Source organism: Netta rufina (genome assembly GCF_964035555.1).
Source record: "Netta rufina genome assembly, chromosome: 8".
Classification (NCBI taxonomy): domain Eukaryota; kingdom Metazoa; phylum Chordata; class Aves; order Anseriformes; family Anatidae; genus Netta; species Netta rufina.
Window position 1 is genome coordinate 24,244,601 of NC_140131.1, and position 21,135 is coordinate 24,265,735.

Consider the following 21,135-nt stretch of genomic DNA (forward strand, 5'->3'; position numbering starts at 1 on the left):
TTAAACTGATAAAACTGACAAAACCTTTTTCTGGTGAAATTTTCCTGCTAGTTATCTTTTTATCAGGCAGCTGATGGACGTATTTTGTAGGCCTTCAGGAAAGCAAAACAATAAACAAAGAAAAATGAACAAAGGCTTCGTGTATGTCTCATGTGTAGTCTATTAAGTCTAGAGTGTCTCATTGGAATCAAACCCCTTTCAAAGTTAGCTTTCTGTGGCTGAAAGACTGCTGGTTTTTGTAGTTCATAATTTTTAATAATAAAAAGTTTAGTCTGCTAAAGTTTATGGCCTGTCACAAAAAAATAAACTGTGAGATACAGATTTCAAATTTAGATCAATGCTAATTTATTCTTAGATAGCTGTCTCTCCTTGAGGGAATTTAAGATGATTTAAGATGGGTGGTGGTGGTGTTGATTGTGTATAATTAAAAACAATGTAGAGGTAAAAACTGAATTCCAGGGTAGACAAACCTGAACAACTTCCAAACTTTATTGAGCACTCTAATTGCTGGATTATAGGAGATAAATGGCTAACCCTTCTAATGATCTCTATGGTTGGTACTGCTGCCAAGCTATTGGTGTTTGCTATCCATGACACAACCTATCTAGAGTGCAACAGATCAAAACCGTAGTGAGGAGTACCCCAAAAATGCATAACAGTTTTAAATATCATGCATGCTAGCTGTATATGAATGTAGCTCCTCTGGAAAAATGCACTGTCCAGACAAAAGTTTTAATCTCATTCTCATTCTGGAACTACAATAGTTGGAATAAAATGTAATACTAACTGAAACTTCTTATTAACAGTTATGCTGGTTTAAATATTCTTGCATGGTATTTATGCTTTTTTAATACTTAAAAAAAAAAAAAAAATCACTTAAAATCCCTATGCAGTTTGTTTAATTATAGCTAGGATTTCAAGTCCACTGCTTTTTAACTAAAACTTAGAGCAAAACCCCCAATTACTTCTTTGAATGTGTTCTAAGAAGTGCACACTTCCAATGACAGAATGCATTAAATGCTTCTTTAATACAAGCAGGAAATCTGCCATAGATATATATATATGTGTGTGTGTATACATATATATAATTCTTTAAATTATGTGAGGGGAAAGCTTTGTTTACTCCTGTGGCTACTTCTCAGCCCCTGTACTGGTTGGGAGCAGCAGAGTAAGGCTCCAGACCCAGTTGCACAGGCTGTGTAGGAAGTTGCCCTACACAGTTGCAAACTCCCTCAGCTGCTGTTTTGGACAGATGTTATGTTACATTTTAAAAGAATGTAAATTTGCTGGATTTAGTCCTGGGAGAGAGATGGGCAGGTGAAGTGAGAGGAAGTGCAAACATGAGTAACAACATGGAATGCGTGGTATTACTATGTACCAAAATTGCTCTGCTTTCCAATAGTTCTGCAGCATGTTTACTGCTTACCATAAGAAAAAAGGCTGAATTTCCTTAGTTTGAGAGCAGTAGTGTAAATTGACAGATCCATTCCAAATTCCTGCTTAAATAAATTTCTTTTAAATGTGATTGATTTCATAACTACTAATTACACCCAACTTGCAATCACTGAACTTTTTAGAGAGATTGCTTCACTCGCAGGGGCTATTAAACAATTGAATGACTGTTGTAAAGCTAGTTACAGTGAAAATTGCCTTCATAACAAGTTTATATATATATATATATATATATATATATATACACACACACACACACGTATTTATGTTTTTGTCTGTTTTTTTGAAGGGGTACAAATTACTGCTCTTTCACTTTGAGAGTTCAAATAGGTACCAGAGAAAGTGTCAGAGTTGAAGTAGCAGAGGAAGTATAATAACTTATGTTAATGTGTATGTTCTATTCAAGTCCTGAAGGAAAGAAAGACAATCTGTAAATGAAGAATTGGGGTACCATTATTTTATTAGCAATGCCTGATGATTCAGTGTCTGTGTTTGTACTGACAACCTAGATGGTATGTAGATTTTCCTGTTGCAGCTCTCTTATCTTTAATGGAACTTTTTGTTTTGTTGTGAAATTCTGCATGGGAGCTTTACCCAATTTCTAAATTAGATAAATTCTAATAGTTAAATGCCTATTCCTAGTTGTGAAGAGCTAGAGAGAGGTGGTTAAAAAAAAATAAAAAATCCCCATTGCTTTGATTCTTATGCTGTGTTAGCACTGTTTTTCGTGTGAGTTCTGTTCTCCCCAAATTGGAGTGAAATTGTGTGTTCCAGAGACTATTGAATAATAGAAGTGGGTGTTTTAATCTCTTCTGAAAAATGTTATGTTTAAGCTACAACAGTTGAGTGACCTGTACTGAAAGTGTAGTGATGCATGGCATGCATGAGTTCCTGGCTGGCTTGCAGTACGTTCTCAAACCTGCCTAGACATGGGACTCAGCATTAATTAAGGCCCTTCTTGATGAACAAGAAATACCAAAATGATTCATTTTTTTGGCATAAGGGGAAGATCTGTGGCCAAATCTATCTGTGCAGTACTTTGTTTCTAGCTATTTAAACATTGCTCTTGTCTTTGCTGTTTGTAGCTAATGTATTCTACTACCTGGAACCCTCAGGGTGCTCTTTTGTTTCACAACCAACCATTTCACTGTACCAGTTTATCCTCCTACTCGTGGTTCTACTTATTCAGAAAAAAATAAGTGTTTACTTTGAAATATGAATATATGATCCAGGTGATTATTTTTTGTTGTTGTTTCTGTGTTTGGTGTACCTCTGCAGAAAGGGAAGGAAGCTTCTCTAATTAAAAAAAAAAAAAAAAAAAAAAAAAAAAAAGGCATAATTTAAGGCATAATAAGTGCTTATTTATTTATTTTTAAAGAAAAAGCTGGGGTTCTATGGCAAAAGCATCTTTGATGCTACCAGCTTATCTTGCTATTCAGTTTAGTGTCCATCTCTTGATAGAACACTGGTTTTATTTTCATTAGAAGAAAGGTTGTATCTGTGCTTTGGAAATAATGTTCCTGAGAAGAAAAAAAAATTGCCCTGGCTGTCAGAAATATTCATGAGAACTGTAGTTGACCTCATTTTTGTACCTCTACACTCACAGGATTTCTCTGCCTTCAGTCTGATCTCAGTTACATTTTAATGTGTCTCTCATTCTGGGACAGAACTTCCACATTTGCAAGCTAAGTTATTGATTGGTATTGAGGGAGAAAAAGAGGAGAGAAGCAGCAGCTTTTTCAGTGGCTAAATGCAGTTGGATTTTCCTGGAGATCCTTCAGACAGTCAATGACCAGGTACCAAAGGAACCTGATGAGGTTAATTCAGATACTTAGTTTGCTTGCCTAGGAAATGGTGTAGTCAGTACTCTGCAATGATTACAATTTGAGAAGCTTAAGAAATTTTTATTACCTAAGGTGTTCTTTTTCTTTGAGAATTTTGTAGAATTCATCAGAACATAATTTCTGAATTTTCCATTTGTAGCAGTAACATTAGAAATTATCTGTTGTGTATATGTTTACAGCTACATTTCCAGGTACAACATTTTTTTTTTTTTTCTTCTGTATTTCTTGATCAAAATACTGACTAGTTACTCTGTAACATAAGTCTCCAAGGTTTTTAGTGTGCAATGTGACCTGATTACTCTTTGTGGTACAGAATACCTCTAAAATTCAAGTTATCTTGGCACTACCTAAATCCACTAATAAACTGAGAATTTCATATGAAACAAATCTGCTGTTTTGTAGTATTTCCTCATCAGTACAAGGTTTTAAAAAAATCTGCTGAGGTGAATCTTACTTTTTCTGTGTTAGCCCTTGGTTAGGACAAAAACAATTCCTCGGGTTTTTAGAGCTGTATAACTAAATCAGCAACCAAAAGTACTACTGTTGTGAAGGAATCAAACTTGAAGCTTTTATGTGAGGGCTAGAAATAAGTATTCCAACCAACATAATTTTAAACTGAAGAGTCAAAAACTCTGGAGGAAATATGTTTCTAATTGTGTGATTTATGTCTGTTTTCATTTTATATAAATGATCATATGTAGCACACTATTATTCTATAAATATGATCTAAATAGAGAAGTCATTTATTTTTTTTTTATTTGATATTGATTAGGTGGTGATTTGCTGTTGGAAAACTGTTGGAAATAGGTGAAGAAAGACTAAGGCCATGAGATGCTTCTTAGAGTATTATTGACCAATATTATGACTTGTGGGTGTCATCTATCTTTGAGGAAAAACCATGAGTAGGGAACATTGTGAAACAGTGAAGAGATGAACTGCAGTGGAACACTTGCTGAATTTCCATAGATTTGCAGGATTTAAGTATGTTCTAATTAAATGCTTTGGTGAATCAGAGCCTAAAGGTTGTGTTAATTTGTTTTGGGAAGAAATCAATAGAATTGGAAGGCTATTGATTCTTTTGTTTTATGGGGGTAGTCAACCTCAGGCACAGCAGTTAACTGATTAAATTTGTAGGTGAATTAGGCCCTTAAGTCCTGTTCTCAAAAGCAGTATAAGCAACTTTGAGGAAAAATTGCTGCTTCCAAAGAATCTTTAGTTTTGGTATCACATGAGAAAATTAAATACATCAGACTCTTACCTTTTGAAATTTCCCCCACCCCACCTCCCCCCAAAACGTGAAGAAACAAAGAAGGAAACATTTATTTATTTATTTATTTTTGTTAAAGCAGCTTGTAATTACCAGTTGTCTATTTTATACTTTAAAACAGTTCTGCAATATACCAAAAATGTAAGAAAGCAATAAAACAATATACTTCTTTTATTTTTTACCATGTTTTTCCTCCACTTGGTTGTGTTGTAATCATTATGCTACTTCTGGGACTGGGATACTTGAATTGCTGATGTCATTAAAAAAAAAAGTTTCCAACTGAAACACTTGTTTATGTTGACGTAATAAGCTACATGAACACCTGTAAATGGCAGCAGGACAATTAAACTGCATTATACTCTAAAATACTTAATTTGGGGAAGTGAAAAGAGAAGCTTTTCTTTCAAAGAAGGCTTCAATTTATGGAAGAAGGTGAGTCAAACTGTTTTTCGTGGTGAAACTCTTGTTGTAGATGGTCACACACTGTTAAATCTGAACAGAGATTTAAACATTTTAAGTCATATTGCTAACGAAAGAAGACACTTCAAACTCAAGGTTTATGCTTTAGCTGCTTTGCTAAAACATGATGCAGTATCACTATGCTATACAATACTAAGGTTTGCAGATAAATATTTTAGGTTATAGAATGACTGCTGTTAAAATGAATAAACTTTACTATCCTGACTCAGGGTCAACTCTAGGTAGTATGGAAGCTGTTAATATTGAGGGATATCATTGTATGATTAATTTCTAAGAAGAGGGATGTTACTGAATGTCATCAAATCATTCTGTATGTATTAATTTTATGAAATATCTATACTATATGTACTTGACAAGAACATTATGAAAAAAGGAAGCCAGACGTGTGGAATCAATTATAAATAATTATGTTGCTCTTTAATTTAATCTTGACTTTTCCCAGGTAACTAAAATTAATAAGCAACCATGTATTGATTTGACCAGCAAATTAGAGTTTTCCTAAATGCTCTATTTTCAATGTAGTGTTCAGGAAGGATTGATACTAAAGCCACAATAATTTTTGTTGCTTAGTATTTGTACTCTATTTGCCAAACAGTAAAGGATGAGAATCCAGAAGATATTATGACAAGACAGTTTTTATAACCTAATTAAAATAAAAATAAAATCCAAGTTCTCAGAGTAAGTCTTATCAAAAAAAAAAAAAAATCATTTAGATCTTTTTTAAAGGAATCCTAATATCACTAGAAATACTTAGTAAATTTTCAAATGTATTTTAATTTAGTTTCATTAAATAATTCTTATGTCTTATTTTTTTCCCCTTTTACTAGCTCATAATGAATAATTGGATGATAATTCATATCATGTCACAGAATTTCTGGGAGATCTCTTTGTGTGGTGTATCACAAACTCATGCCAGTAACAAGAAAAGACATATGATTAATATAATTCAATTTTTCATTCTTGATGGCTGTCCAACAATGACAAATGTTTCCACGTATACCAATAGAAAGGTACCATAATTGTTTGAATACCAGTACCTGAAACTTAACACAGAACTAGCTCATTCTCTCAGCTTGTTTGCCTTAAAATCCTATTTGTCTTCAAAACTAAACACCTGCAGTCTAAAATTGATGGTAAATTGGGTGTTGTGTTATTTTACACTATTAAAAACTAGAAATAGGTGATTTGGTCCTTATGATACATTATTTTAAGTTTTCTTCTATATGAACTACTGCAAGTTTTTTCAGTGCATTTTTTTTTAAGTTTATATGTTAAAAATAATTTATTCACAGTAAAGGATCTTGGGTATTTATATACTAAAGACATAGTTACAGAACAGTTTTATTCTGTGGTAGGAATAATTTGGGAAATATCATAGGTGGTTCTCTGGAAGTAATCATTTAATGTGTGAGCGTTTTGTATGTTTCAATAGGACAAGTTACAAAAGGATGGTATACTGGAAACTGTGGCTTATACAGAATCTTTTATCTCTGTTTAGTCTGTGGTGAAGTTTTACGATGATGAATGACTTTCAATTCCCATGTTCTCCTTTATTGGCACTAATAAATTTTCATTCAGTGCCAAACTTTAAAGTCAGACATATAGTGCTTTTCAAATGAAAATTCCCATTATGAGACTATTTTAAAAACTATGCTGACCATAGTAAACCTGATAGATCAGTTTACAGCTTTTCCTCATCTTTTCCTTTGCACTTAAGCTCATGTAATTGACTTTTCTGCTATTAACAAGTCTGCAAAAGTGTTCTTTTAGGCTGGTGTACTCACACTAGTGATACACTCTTGACATGCTTTTGCACCCACCAATGTATTTTCTGTAAGAGTAATAAACTTCAAAAATTTGTAGAGATACTTCAACCTAAAAGCCATGAAGGGCTACAATTATTGTGGAAGCCCAGAGCCCTAACATACAGACTTCACTACTTAAGTGTAAACTTAAATTTAAATGATGAATTAATTGATTAAATTAAAAAAATAAATAATGGTTTTAAAAACCCTTTTAGATTAGAAGAAAGATTTGGGGAGGTAGTTAAGTCTTGCTCAAATTCTGTGTTAACAAATTTCTGCAACAAGGATGTTAAACATTTTTTGTAGGTCACAATGTGAGGGGTTAAAAATGAAATATTTGAATGTAAATTAATGTTGCAAGTACATATATGATTTATTGATTTTTAAAATCTGGAAGATGTCTTTCTGCTGTGTTGTATATATATATCTATATATATATTATTTTTTTTGGTATAGGAACAGGTTTCTACCATGAGTCATGTGCTATTGGAAGCACGAATAGACCTTGTTTGTTTGTTTTTGTAACCTTTTGTCACTCATGGGACTTTGATGGCTCTTTGAGATTTTAATAGCCCAGTAACATGGTGGTAAGGAGATGGAGCAGAGCACAGTTCTTTAAATGTGTTAAAAGAATATATTCATAACAAGAAGAAAGTAATTAGGCATAGAATTTTGAAGATTTGATTGTGATTGATAAAATATATGTATAAAATGTCAAGGTTGAAGGAACGAGTGCAAGTATCCAATAGCACAAATCATGATTCCTGGGATAGGATGGAGGAATAGCAGCAAAATAATAACAATGATTTCAGTATTATGGGCTCCATTAAACTCTGAATTGGTCAGTGAAGTTTTCTAAGAGGATTCTTAGAGGCATTACAGAAAAAGGTTGTCTCTCCAATTAATAGTATTAAAGGCAAAAACGTATAGTGTCCTGTTACAGAGGTAAAGAAGAAATACCATGGAGACGCATGGTAAAGATGAAGATTTAGGTTGGTGTTAGATCATTCATTCTTAAGACACGTGAGTTGGAGAAGTAAATTATCTAGACTACACGTAAAATAGGTGAGCGTGTTCAAGTCTTCAAGTAGCTAACTGCTGCTGTGACGAAGGAGGAAAAAAACAGTCACCACTGTAGATAGCTTACTGTTCTCTTCTCTGGGTTTCACCAAAAGTAATGTAAATTTTACATTAAAAGAAAAAAAAAAAAAAGGAATGTGTTAGGAAAAAAATGTCACAGGATCAAATAGTTAACTTCTCTATTGTCCTATTGTCTTAAATGCCCTAAAGTAGCTTAAAAATTGCAAGTATTTAAATGCATATGTATGTATTTTAAACAGTGTGCTATTACCATGGGACTGTCTCCAATTTAGTCCTGTTTCAATCAAAGTGAGTACAGCTGCATGTGTTTCAGTTCTGATAGGGAATGTTGTGAATGTTAACAGCGGAAATACACCAAGTGAATTTTCATCCATCACTTCAGCACACTCTACTACGGGCTGAACTGAGATAAGGGATTCTTGTCACACTGCAATTTCAAGCTTTCTGAAATTCTTCTTTCTGTTCCCTGCTTTTTAGAGAGGTTATAGGGGGTGGGGAAAGCACAACATGAACATTTGTGGAAAGTTGAGTGAAATTGCTGTGAAGTTGCCTCTGATGTAGCTCCTTGATTTATCTGATATTTCATAAATAACAGGATGAGCTTGTTTTGAAACAAGGCTTTTAAAAGTTAATCTCTTTTTTTTCCAATTTTTTTTTTCATTTGTTATCTGATGGTGGAACTTTTACATTTCTGGTGGCTTTGTGTCATTTGACACATAGAAGAGTTGTTGCAGGCTATTGATTTATGCTCCATTATTCAAAGTGATTCTTGCTTTTTTCAAAACTGTTAATAATAAGCCAACTAGTTGTACTGTCCTTTTTTAGTATTTCAGCCTTTTATGCTGCATGGTAGCATGTTAAATTAGAGCACAGTATGTCAAAGACTTTATATCTCTGTATATTTGGAGTTATTTTTACTAGTATTTCCTGTAAAAAGTAACTAGAGAGCCTAAGTGGTTAATCTGCATTCAGTTACTGAAGGGATTGAATCTGTGCTTAATAAGTACATTATGGTCATCCTACTACTGGTCTACATTAAAGTGAAAAAAAAAACACACTATTCAACTTGCTTTAACAAGACTTTTTTTAAAACTGTAATACTTAATTTAAAATGTGGCTAGGATTAGTCAGGTATTTTATTTAAACTTAGTTGTTTCATTACAAAACATTTTCAAGTAAGTTTCAGGTTACAAACAAAGGTTGCAAAGTATTTTAGAAAACAAACATCATGGCCAAGAAAGAGTATCATTTCATTTAATGTGTTTTATCCCTTACTAAATATTGGGTATTTCTGCATCACATTTTGTGAAATACTTCCGATAATGAAATTTAATTATTAGGAAATACAAATACATCGTTCTTTTAAAATCAAACTGAAATTTTATTTTAAATATCTTTTAAGGACAGTCACATTTCTCTAACCCCTACAATTAGATAAATATAAATATTTTTCTTTTGGTTATAATATTCTAAACTTACTCTCAGGAGTACTCTTTTATAGCTTAATAGAATTTCAGAAATGCTTTTCCTATCAGAAGTAGTATTTTCTATACTGGCATGGATTTTAAAAGTTATATGACTAAATACACCTATTAAAAAAAAAAAAAAAAGGCAACAGTTTTTTCAATCATGTAACATCAGAATGATGGAGAGGTACTGTTGGAAAAAGTAGGCCACCATCATATAGTACTAACAGCCTGCATAAACACAAATATTTCTTCAGAACATTTTGCTTCTTCAGAAAAATCTAAACTAGAATTTGTTTATGAAGTAACTGGAGCTGCTTCATTAGTAGCTGGAGCTGCATGTAGTCAATACAAGATGGGTGAGTGTATAGAATCAAACTGCTTACTTTTCCCAGGAAAGTAGGAAATGTGTAACATGTTATAAAATGTAATTATAGAGTGGACATATTTTAAAACTGTAAACTACTGAAATCCATGTATAATGTCCATGTGTAATGTCCAGCAATGAGATTTAGCAGCCAGATTTTATATTGCTTCTTGATATCTTTTCTCCTGCGTTTTGAAGTTTCTTTGCTTCTTTTGCATTGTAGTCTTTGAGTTCAGCTCTGATCCTTAAGCCTCATGTGCCAAGATAGATGATATATGACGTAAATTAACTTGGTTTATATTGTAACAAGTAGTCATTGACCATTACCATCAAATAAGCTCTATGGTAGTGGGATTCCAAAGTAATAGCTTCTGAACCTTCTTATCAAAATCTTTTACTGTAGATAGAGCAACTGACAAGAAGAGGTTAATTAGTGGGCTTCATAGAAATAGCACTAGGATACAGAGGGTCAGAGAAGCCTACAATTAAGGGTGCTAGGCAGACATTAGTATTTCTGATTTTATAAGCACAAACAACTACAAAGATGAAAAACTTTTTTTTTTGGTAAGTTAAAGAAACATGTTGATTTTCGAATTGCTATCAGACTATGCCATTCTGGCATAGTGTTTATTTATTAGTTTTAGAAGGATACTTTCTATTTATGTGTTTTTCCCCATGGAGTTCTTTTTCAGTGAAAGATAGTTGTAATGACAGCAAGACTATAGCTTGGCTATTTGCTGTTTAGAACCTTTTCCACTAAATAATTAAGGATGAATTACATTGTCTCCCTCTTATCTGGCCAAAAGGTCAGTTACTGATTTCTTTCAATGGAAAAAAGAGAGATGTTAGAAGGAAGTAGAAGTGCAGAATTCCTTATTTCCACAATAAGACTGTGGCATTCCATAACTATGCTGAAATCATACAGCATAAAAAAATATATAATTTTTTCATCCTTAAGATTATGTGCCATAAGTATCTGTTTATTGCTATTTCTCTTTCATGCCCTTAGATTCTTTAACAGTACGGATAATAGGAAGTATGCTACTGCTTCCTTGTTGGAAGTAGTTATGTTTTTATAACCAAAACTTCTGTCCAGAGAAAGGTGGAAAAGTTACTTAAAACATCTGTGCTTTGTCCTTTCACAGAATATTATGAGACTGTTTTGTAATATTTATTAAAGCATCAAAGAACTCTAAGAGAATTGACTGTAAATTTGCTTCATATGTCTGTGGTTCACAACTAACTTAAAAAAAAAAAAAGGCTAATTTTGCTCTGTATTACATTATTATAAAAAGTAATATCTTTCTCTATTGATATTATATGTAAACCTTTCATTTTTAAACACTTTTTATAATATGAAACCTTGAGTAGTTTTCAATCCTATTTCCTTTACGCTTTCATGGAAATTAAACATTTTACTTCCATCTACTCAATTTTCTGCTTGCTGTAAAAAAAAAAAAATAAAAATAAAAATAAAAAAAACACAATAATCTTGAGGTTCCCCATTTGATCAGATGAGGTGTGTGTTGCATGCTGATTTTTACAGAGAAATACTTAAAAGAGTTTGTGAAGATGAGCAAGTTTCCCAGAAGTACACAGGACTGGAAAAGACTTTTTTTCATGTGTTTTAACCGTATATTCCCCTGACCAATACATTTCACTGTTGAAGGCTTTTGTTCCCTACTAGATGAGAAGATTGGCTGAAATAAGTTTTATCCTCAATTAGATCCATGTAAGTTTATTAAATTAAAGTGAACTACTAAATTGCCTACAACTGTATGCAGTTAATCTCACCCTGATGGGTGTAACAGGGTTATTTACATATGATGTAGTTGGAAAAGTAACAGTACTCACGTTTTTGTGAAAGGCATATCTTTTTTACCCCAGAACTTGCATTTAAATATGTTGAATACATAGAAGCACCCAAATATGATGCACTTAATAAAATCTTTGCTATTACATTTGATTATTTGATTGTGTGTTAGCTCTTTCCAGATTTTAAAACTTTTGCCTCTTCCCAATTTCAACATATCCAACTTCTGAAATTTCTCTACCTCAGTTATACAGGTAATAAGTAATACCATATCCCATTTGTTCTGTTCCTTCTCCTTTCCCACAATACTGGGACCCATATTAAACTCTATCACCATTAATTTTTGCATTCTGTTTATGCAATTTTCAGTCTTTAGCCCATCCTCCCTGTATCATGAATCCCCACTTTGCTATTCCTGACCACCTCCACTATAGTGCTTATTGAGAAAATCATGCTTATTTGATCTGACTGGAAAGCATCAATACCCATAGAAAAGCTTATATCAAATATCTCTGAAACATGAATATGCCGGGTCTGCTGTTCGCAGAGAGCAAGTCTCTACTTGTACAAAAAAAAAAAAAAAAGTTACTGAACTGTGAATTTTTTCATTCCAATACATTTCTTAAGAGGATAAGATAGTTAAACTACCAATTAAGCCAAATATATGGGTAGATTGTAGATGGCTTTTTGTCCATGATAACAGGAATCAGTTGATTTATGCTGTTTTTTCCACTGGGACTTGAGATTTATTTTTATATATATATATATATATATATATATATATATATATATATATATATATATATATATATATATATAATAGCAGGCAATTAGAATTATCTCTTTTATAGCCTGAAGCCAAAGCATATATTTAGATACCTGAATTCTCCGTCTCCTAGCCTGTTATCTTGAACAAAAGGCAGTGTATGAAGTCCCTGGTGAAATGTATGGGCTAGTTTTTTCTAGAGATCTTTTTTTTTTTTTTTTTTGGAGAACTATGAATTTGGCTATGAATTAATTGCTTGAAAATATACCTCACAGTATGTTTTCTTTGCTGCTTTAACACATCTGTTTTAGCATGATGATTTATTAAATTAAAGTGAACTACTAAATTGCCTACAACTGTATGCAGTTAATCTCACCCTTCAGGCAACTGATTTTTTGACTTTTCAAAGTGTGGGCCAGGATGTATGTGCTCTTGCTTCATCAGTTCTTTGACTTATACAGCTTCAATAGTCTCTTAACTTTCAGATAGTACACTAGAAGAAGGCAACTTTTTAAGTTATCCACCAGGAAAGGAATGTGATTGAAGTGCATTCAGCACTTCACCCAGGTGCACATGTGTGTATGCATGTGCGTGTGTGTACATATATATAAAAACAAAAATATTAAAAAGTTGGTCTTATTTGAAATATTATGCAGTCTAACTTAGTCTTAAACCTTATCCAACACCCCTGATCATACTCTTCCATTAACTACATGGAGCATATTGCCACTAAGTGTTGTTGATAATTATGTTCCTAAAGCTCATTTCTGCAGAAGAGCCATATGGTATACATAATGACTCATAATGCTGTGATGTGGTTTCCAATTACTGTTAAGTGAATAACAGTTTGAAATGAAAGCATCCTTATATTCATCTGTGACATAAACATTTCTGGGTTTGTAAAGAAATGATGGAAAATAATAGAAAATGTTTTAAGTTTTGTTACTTTCTGCAAAGAGAATACAGTTTGCTCAGCAAATGTGCAACAATGGGGAAGTACTTAGTGTTACAGAAGGTTTTGGGGGAAAGTTATTAATGTGGGGCTAGGATGGCAAGAGGTCATTGAGACTAAGTGATAGACAAACTCCTTATGAGGAGAGAGGTGGAACACCAACTCATCTTCCTGGTTTGCTCTGAGAGAGTATATGTGGTTGGTATAACTGAATTTGTGTTATCACTAGAATATTTTTTCTGTGTTCAGAAGCTGAGAGTGAATAATACATTTCTGATAAGCTAGTGAGGTTGCAGATGTGCTGACTGTTCTCATGAACATAGCTTCTGTGTGAACACTATCTGTGTAAACAGTGATCGACATGTCTTTGCATGGTATGTGTTCTGCAAACATAAGAAAAAAGAGAGCTCTGACTAGACTTTCCTTAACCTGCTGATTTATTGCAATAGTAACTCTTGACTATTGCCTGGAAATTATTACTTATGGCAACATACACAGGAAAGAAATGCCACTATGAATTTCTCAGTTCAGTTTCTTTTCCTGCATTTCATTTTAATCTGTCTACCTTAATGTGATGTATTCCAGATGAACTGAGCAGGAAGGTCGTTCATTATAGCCAAAAATGAGGGAGCTGAGTTAAAAGCTTCATTTGTCTAGTAAATGAAAATTGTCTTTATTCTGATCACTTGCTATTCATGAAATGTGGACAATTTTAGAGTCCCTTTTTTAAAAGAAAAGAAAAAAGTTCCACTATTTCAATTAGAGCTCTTTGGGAAGTACTAATTATTATCCTTTGCAGGAACAGAAAAAAACCCTAATGAGTACTTTTATATTGTCACCACTAACCTTGATTAGTCCTTAAGATAAAATTTCAAGAAATACTTCGTTGGTTTCATACAATATTCATGATACTTCTAATTGGCAGAGTTTAATAATTTAGATCTACTTGGTAGATTTAATGTTTTCTTTATTCAGATATAACTGCCAATATGGTCTTAGGCTCAGAGAATGTCCTGTATAGACATCTTTCCTTTACAGTCCAAGTGTCACAGTGTATTCCTAGTGGTGTCTGTACTTGCTTGCAATAATTCAAGTATTCCAAGGAATCAGTTTTCCAAAATCAAGTTTTGAAGTGGGATAATATGGGATTTATCTATCACATTGGGTATGCTAATCTGTATAGGAATCAAAAGAACAATCAAATACAAATAAAGAACAATCCTTCATAATATTTCTGTCACCTACAATGTAAGGGTAATGTGAGGGAATATCTGTATATTGCTCTGCTGTAAGTGAACTTATAGACCTGATTTGAACTTATTCAATTAATTTAAAAAATGAATGAAAGAATTCACTGAAAAACCTCATGGCAGTCTAATAACGTTTTGAAAGTACATTGTATGTCACACCTCCCTAGGAAACAGGATGCAACGATCATATGTAACCAGAAATGATTTATTTGACAAGGTATATCTCTATAATTCAGTGAAGTTTGCAACTGCTAAGAAAAATCTGTGCTTTCAAGAGGAAAAAGGCATATTTCTGGGCTTCAAAATTTATTAGATCTTGATATAAATACACTGTTGTTCATATACAATTCACAAATTTGGCTTAAAAATTCTGCTTCTGTTCATCAAAATACAGAATATATAATACATAACAGAGAGACATTATGCCTGCTCTATGCAACAAAATGTTGCTTAAAGTAAAACCATCAAAACTGAACAATGCTGAACTTTTTTAATCTAGGCAGTATAACAATAACGTTAGGATTACCTAGCCTGAAACTTAACAGTGGTATCAGGATTCAATACAAAATGAATTAACGTTACCCCTACTTTACTGAAAATGCTACAATTTTTACCTGATTTTGACTTGTTTCATGAGCATAAGCTTTTGAGTTATTTTTCTCCACTGAATACTTTTTCTATTCCAATGCACGTGACTTTAGGTAATCCTTTAGGTAATCCTTTATTTGTTTTAGCAAGCACACTCATTTGGAACTGTAAATGTAGCATAAATCACTTTTTTTTTTTTCTTGCTTGCTTATATTAGATCTTACTGGAGAAAAATTACTATGAGGCATCATTATTTTGTAGATGATAAATTGATAAGGAGGGACACATAGGTTGAACCTCGAACAGGGAGTTCAATACTTTGTGTTAAGTTTTCTTTTTGTGTTCTTTTTTTTTTTTTTTTGATGTCAATAAACATTTGGATTTTCAGTACTGCACCGATAAAGGCAAAGACTGCATTACCATCGACAACTCATCAGTTAAAATGGTTGCCTGAGTAATGCAAATGAGTGAACTTTCCTTGGATATTTCTTTGTAGTTTCAAATAAAATTTAAAGAATGAATAGTGCTGCTATACTCTAAACAATCTTCTCACTGTAAGGTGTGTTTATTTAAAATTTGTGTGTCAACACACCAGGGTAGATAAGTTTGTACTGGTGATATATGTTTAATTAATAAGTAATTTGCAATTTGAAGATATTAGCTTTTCATATTTTGGAAACATTAAAGACTTGCTATAAGCTCATTTTCATGTTTGCCACTGCATAAATTAAATCACTAAATGATTACATCAAGTGGGAAGCTGTTTTAATGAGTGAAATGAAGTGAGCAATAGGTTAATGTCTGTAGCATTGTGTTAGGACACTCTTTCTAAGCTTTACGTCATGATTGGGAAATCTCTGTGCATAGTTTTTGTCTTAGTTCCTGATTAAAAGTAAAACCACCCTTAAAAAGCGAGTAAGAAAAGAAAAACACTTTGTCTTTGGGGAGGTTCATTTGATACATTATGTAGAACCAGCCTTATATAGAAATGTAACAAAAAAAAAAAAGTGCATGTAGCATGGTATCCAGAAATTGTTAATAGAAAAAATATAGAAAATTTATATGGTCTCTGTGAGACTTACTTTTTGTTTCATTTAGCTTTGGGATGTATCTGGCATGAAATGTGGTGGCTTTCATGTTGTTCTCATTGGTTACCCCAGCATGGAAGAACTTGAAGTGGAACAAGAGCTTCAGAAGAATTGGGAGATATTACAGAACTTCTGCTGATAAGATGAAAGAAAATAAAAATGTTTGAGAATGTCAGATGAAGGGGATGGAAATATGCATTGGGAAGTGGTAGGGTTTTGGACAGGAAGATCCAATGGTCTCATACAATGTCGTGCATCTGGATGTGTTTAAAATAAGGCTTCTTCCATAGTTGTGTTTTTGCAAGACTATTCAATACACTGGTCTTGCTTCTATTGGTATAGAATCCCTACACTTAGAGAATTAAGATATCTCCTCAATTCAGAAATGAACAGAAAAGCATTAGAAGCAGCAATTAATGTTGCTATGTCTCACATAACTTATAGGCATTGAGGGTTAGAAAATTTTTTGGCATAAATGATAGTATGGATGTGGGTACAGAGACTGATTATATTCATTGCTACATAGCGTGTTAACAGTATGTTATAATAATATATATATACACAAACATAAAATTACCAGCAACAGAAATAACAAACTTTACATTTAGATACATTTTCTTAAGGTATAGAAGTATAGAAAAGGTTTAGCTTTACACATTGACAACGTGTTATTTATATCAGGCTCCTATTTGGTCTTTTTTTTTTTTTTTTTTTTTTTTTTTTTTTTTTTTTTAGTACTGCCTATAAAGTGGACGCAGAAAGCATGTTAGGAGTCCACAATTTTCATAATCAGCAAAACATAAGGGAACCCTGACTATCAGAAAATCCATGCTGGAGCTGTAGAGCTAATAGTAATAAGTTGTTTGGAAGATGAATAAGGGCTGTGGAGAATGTAAAAGTTAAAAATCAGGGGACTTCACAGACTGTGAGTGTGCACTGAAGAGGAGAGGGCTCTTGTTTTACTAGCACAATCATTAGTGCTCAAGCAGCCCCAGTGTAACTCTAAGAAGAGAGTTTTCATTGCCAGTTCTGTGATCCAGATTTTGGGGTTTTCCATTTCATCAGTGCTAGTGCAATACAAGGGAAACTTAGACAAGAGAGGAGAGGAGAAGGGCGAGCCTGTTCCTGTTTTGGTGGTGATAAGCTCAATTAGAGGGGAAAAAGTGATTGTGGCTTTCTTTTGAATGCTTTTCTTTGTCTCAAGTAACACTCAGCCTGTTTGTTGCCATGAACACTTAATGCTGTTTAAAAGAGGAAGCAAAGGAGACAGAAAAAATCTGCAACTGTATGATAGAGATTGTTTGGATCTGTGATTAGATCCGTTCTTTTTTTTTTTTTTTTTTTTTTTTGGTAAATAGTTGAAAGAACAAATTATTCCTCTAGCTTTTCATTTCTGTTTATAGTCATGGCTAAATGCAGTCAGTAAGCACTCTCCATTTCATCTTTTCAGAGTTCCATGAAAGACTGATGTCTTATGCTTTTCTAACTAAAAGTATACTACTCTAATACTTGATTGTTTCTTCAGAGTCTCTCTGTTGCTTAAAATATATTCTTTTTAGTTATTCCTTTATTTAATTACAAACATATGGATGTGCAAACACATTTTCAGGATTTAAAGTCACATGGTAGAGCTGACCTCTTTACATTTTATACATATTTGTATTCATCCAAGAGAGATCTCACAGAAACCGTAATTGGATGCCAAATGGCAGGTCCTTTTACCTAGGTTTTTCAAAGTAAATTTGATTTGGAAACAATCAGAATAATTACAGTGATTGGATTATTCGTAAAATATAACTTGGATGGCGCGCACACACACACACACAAAGCAGTCAGCCTCACCTTAGAAAAGGAAGAAAGAAGGAGCAAGATTTCTCAAGCTTTTTAAACAATTAAGTGTCTGATTACCTCAATAGCTGCTTCAGTGGTCTTTCTTCTCTGTAGACATACCACTTTGCACTTCCCCACACTGAAATTAATTTGTTACAAAGGCCAATTTAAGTCATTTAGTTTGAATACTTCTTGAGTTTATCAGATAAAATAATGTCCAATACAGTTCTCTTTAAATTCATGAATAACACTTCCTAAAAATGAGCACTTCTACCAGTGTGTTGCACTAAAATCCAAACTGAAGCCTGTGAATAAAATCTATTATACTGGTTATTCAGGTCTTAACACATGAGTTTTCAGTTCAGATAAATGCTAATAGCATTTATTCAGATAAACAAGTATGTTACAGAGGAACTGACAGTGTATGATTTATGCCAGTGATTCCTCAGTCAGACATAAATGAATGTCTTCATAAAGGACAAAGTTTCACAAGACATTTGTGCAGCCCTGTCTGCCTCTCTCCTTCCTTGCACCAGCTCTCCTGCTCTTTAGACTTGTTGATATTTAATTTCCCCTTTGAGAGGGTTAGTCAGAAATGACAGCCAGCTTAAGAAAAGGTGTAGGATTGCTTTGTTTCACAAACCTTCACCAAGAGTTTGTAATATAACTATGTCATAAACTATGGTGTGACTCTGAGGTTGGACTGACTTACATAGGACTCATCTGAAACATCCATTTTACACTGAAGAAAAACTATCCTGTTCATGCTGTCTCAAAGCACAGATCTGTGAATTACATCTGAACAAGCTGTTAGATCCCAAAACAGGTTTAATTATTTACTTCAGCATATCCACTTTGCAGATCTCCTTTCTGGTATTCAGTGACACTAAAATAAGATTTATCCCCATGAGTGAGCAATTATGGTTCTCGTTTATTTCCCAAACCCTTAGCGGTTGCACATGCAGTTAACTTTCATGATGTCTCTTGGTGGCTTCATTATTTATCAACAATTTGGTGTTCGCTAAATGAGCATTCTGATGTTTTTTGTTCGTCAGCTTTTCTGTCATCTTAGTTTAATTCAGCTTGCTTTTATAAACTTACCTGCAAAAAGTTTTGGTGTCTTTCTGGTGCAATGGAAACCACGTAACAGTTCCAGGCTCATTCTCAGGTCATTTTTATACTTGTTTCTTCTACCATCATAAGCTATCAAAGCATGCTAGATGGTCTGCCTCCTGAATCTCTGACCATTTCAAAGGCAATAGTGATGACTTATAAGCAGGGCTACAATGAATGCAATTTTTAATAGCTTGTGTTCTGTTTGATAATATAATTAGGGACACCAGGAAATGTTACTGCAGCCAAGAAGTCAGTGCATGAAAAATATGTACATCTGTCTTCTCACAAAATGAAATTCTGATCACTTTTCTAGTGAAGGAATTTAATGCAGCAAAAAATGAACCCAATGCTAGAAATTGGCAGAATAAGCCAATATCAGTCAGGTCATTACATCTTTTGTGAATTTAGGTTAAGTTTTCATTCACTCGCATGATCCAATTGTTTATTGTAGGGAAAGAATCTGGCAAACTACTAGCTCCTAAACTAGTATCTTGTTGATGTTTAGGAGATAGGCTCTAAGACTGCTATACACTTTTGAATTCTTAATATTTTTGGCCATTTGAGAACTTGTCTTGGCTGAAGTACTCATTCAGGACAGTTAGACTGAAGGAAGGAAATAACTCCATCAATAGTTTACTTTTAGTAGCCAAAATTAAAAAAAAAAATAAAAATTAATTGACGTTATTTTTGAAGGATCAAAGCAGTATCAAAAATGTTCTTTGCAAAAGGGGTAATTTATTCAGGCATTCTGGAGTAAATTTAACAATAACTTTTTAAAGAGTTTTATTATTATTTTTAATCTGTGAAGAAAAATCATAGTTAGATGCTATTAATGTGCATTCTAAAGCAAAATTTCTGCTTTTCACCTAAGTGTCCAGATAACACCTGGTTATTATTCTTCATTAAGTCTACTGATGTTAAAGAAATATTTCGTCTGATTTTGGAGATGAACAGCAATAGGGGTTTTTGTGTTAACTATAGTAAACTCCTTCCAGCGTTAAATCAGAAAACATAAATAATAGTATTACATAATCACATATACACACCATTTGTGTTGCATAAACAATTGCAGGTATTTCATTTGTTATTTAGAAAAATAGTAAAAATTCAACTGAAAAGTAATTCAATGGAGTTAATCCCACAATTATGTTTCATTCTGAATAAGAGAAACCTGCAGGTCTGGGCGTACATTTCCACATGCTAAGAGAGTTGTTATTTGGAGTTATGTATACGTAGTTTATTTGCCAAAGATATGAATCCAGACTAACGAGCGTATTCAAGGATTGAGTTTATTCCCTGCTGTTCACTCCTTAGACTCTCATCTGGCTCACTTTGTTCTTTTGTGTTGTGTTTCTGTGATTGCTTCACATGCGTCTGAAAACAGGACACAGCTGCTTTGTCAACCAAGAGCTCCCTGATCTTTCTAGCCAGTTAAAATCAGCGTGAGTTTCTTCTGAGATAAGAAGTAGAGAATAGATTTGCAAGAATCTCACCTCTGTTTTTTACCTTGAGGAGGATCACTGAGGCCTCCCTCCAACATTGCTTTCCTGAATGCTGTAAGTTAGAAGCAAGTCCATCATAGCAGTAAGCCAGGGATTCTTATTTGTATAGTAAAAAGGAGAAATGGTCTTTATTCACCCCTGTACTTAATTCCAGTAACACTAATGGAGGTACATGGAGGACCAGAAATAGTTGTCTGTTTCACCATTCGTGAGTGGAAGATACTTGTTTCCCCGTGGCTGAAGAGGGGAACAAAACATTTCCAGTAACTTGGAAAGACTAACTACCATAATTTATATCCCAGAGGCTGCTTAATTTTCAATTCTGCACTTCATGATAGAATTGAGTTTTATTCAAAGTGAATTAAAGTGTACTTTAATTATTCCATGCCCACATATAGGGCTCAGTGTAGTATCTTAACATAAATTCATACAGTTTATAATAAGGAAA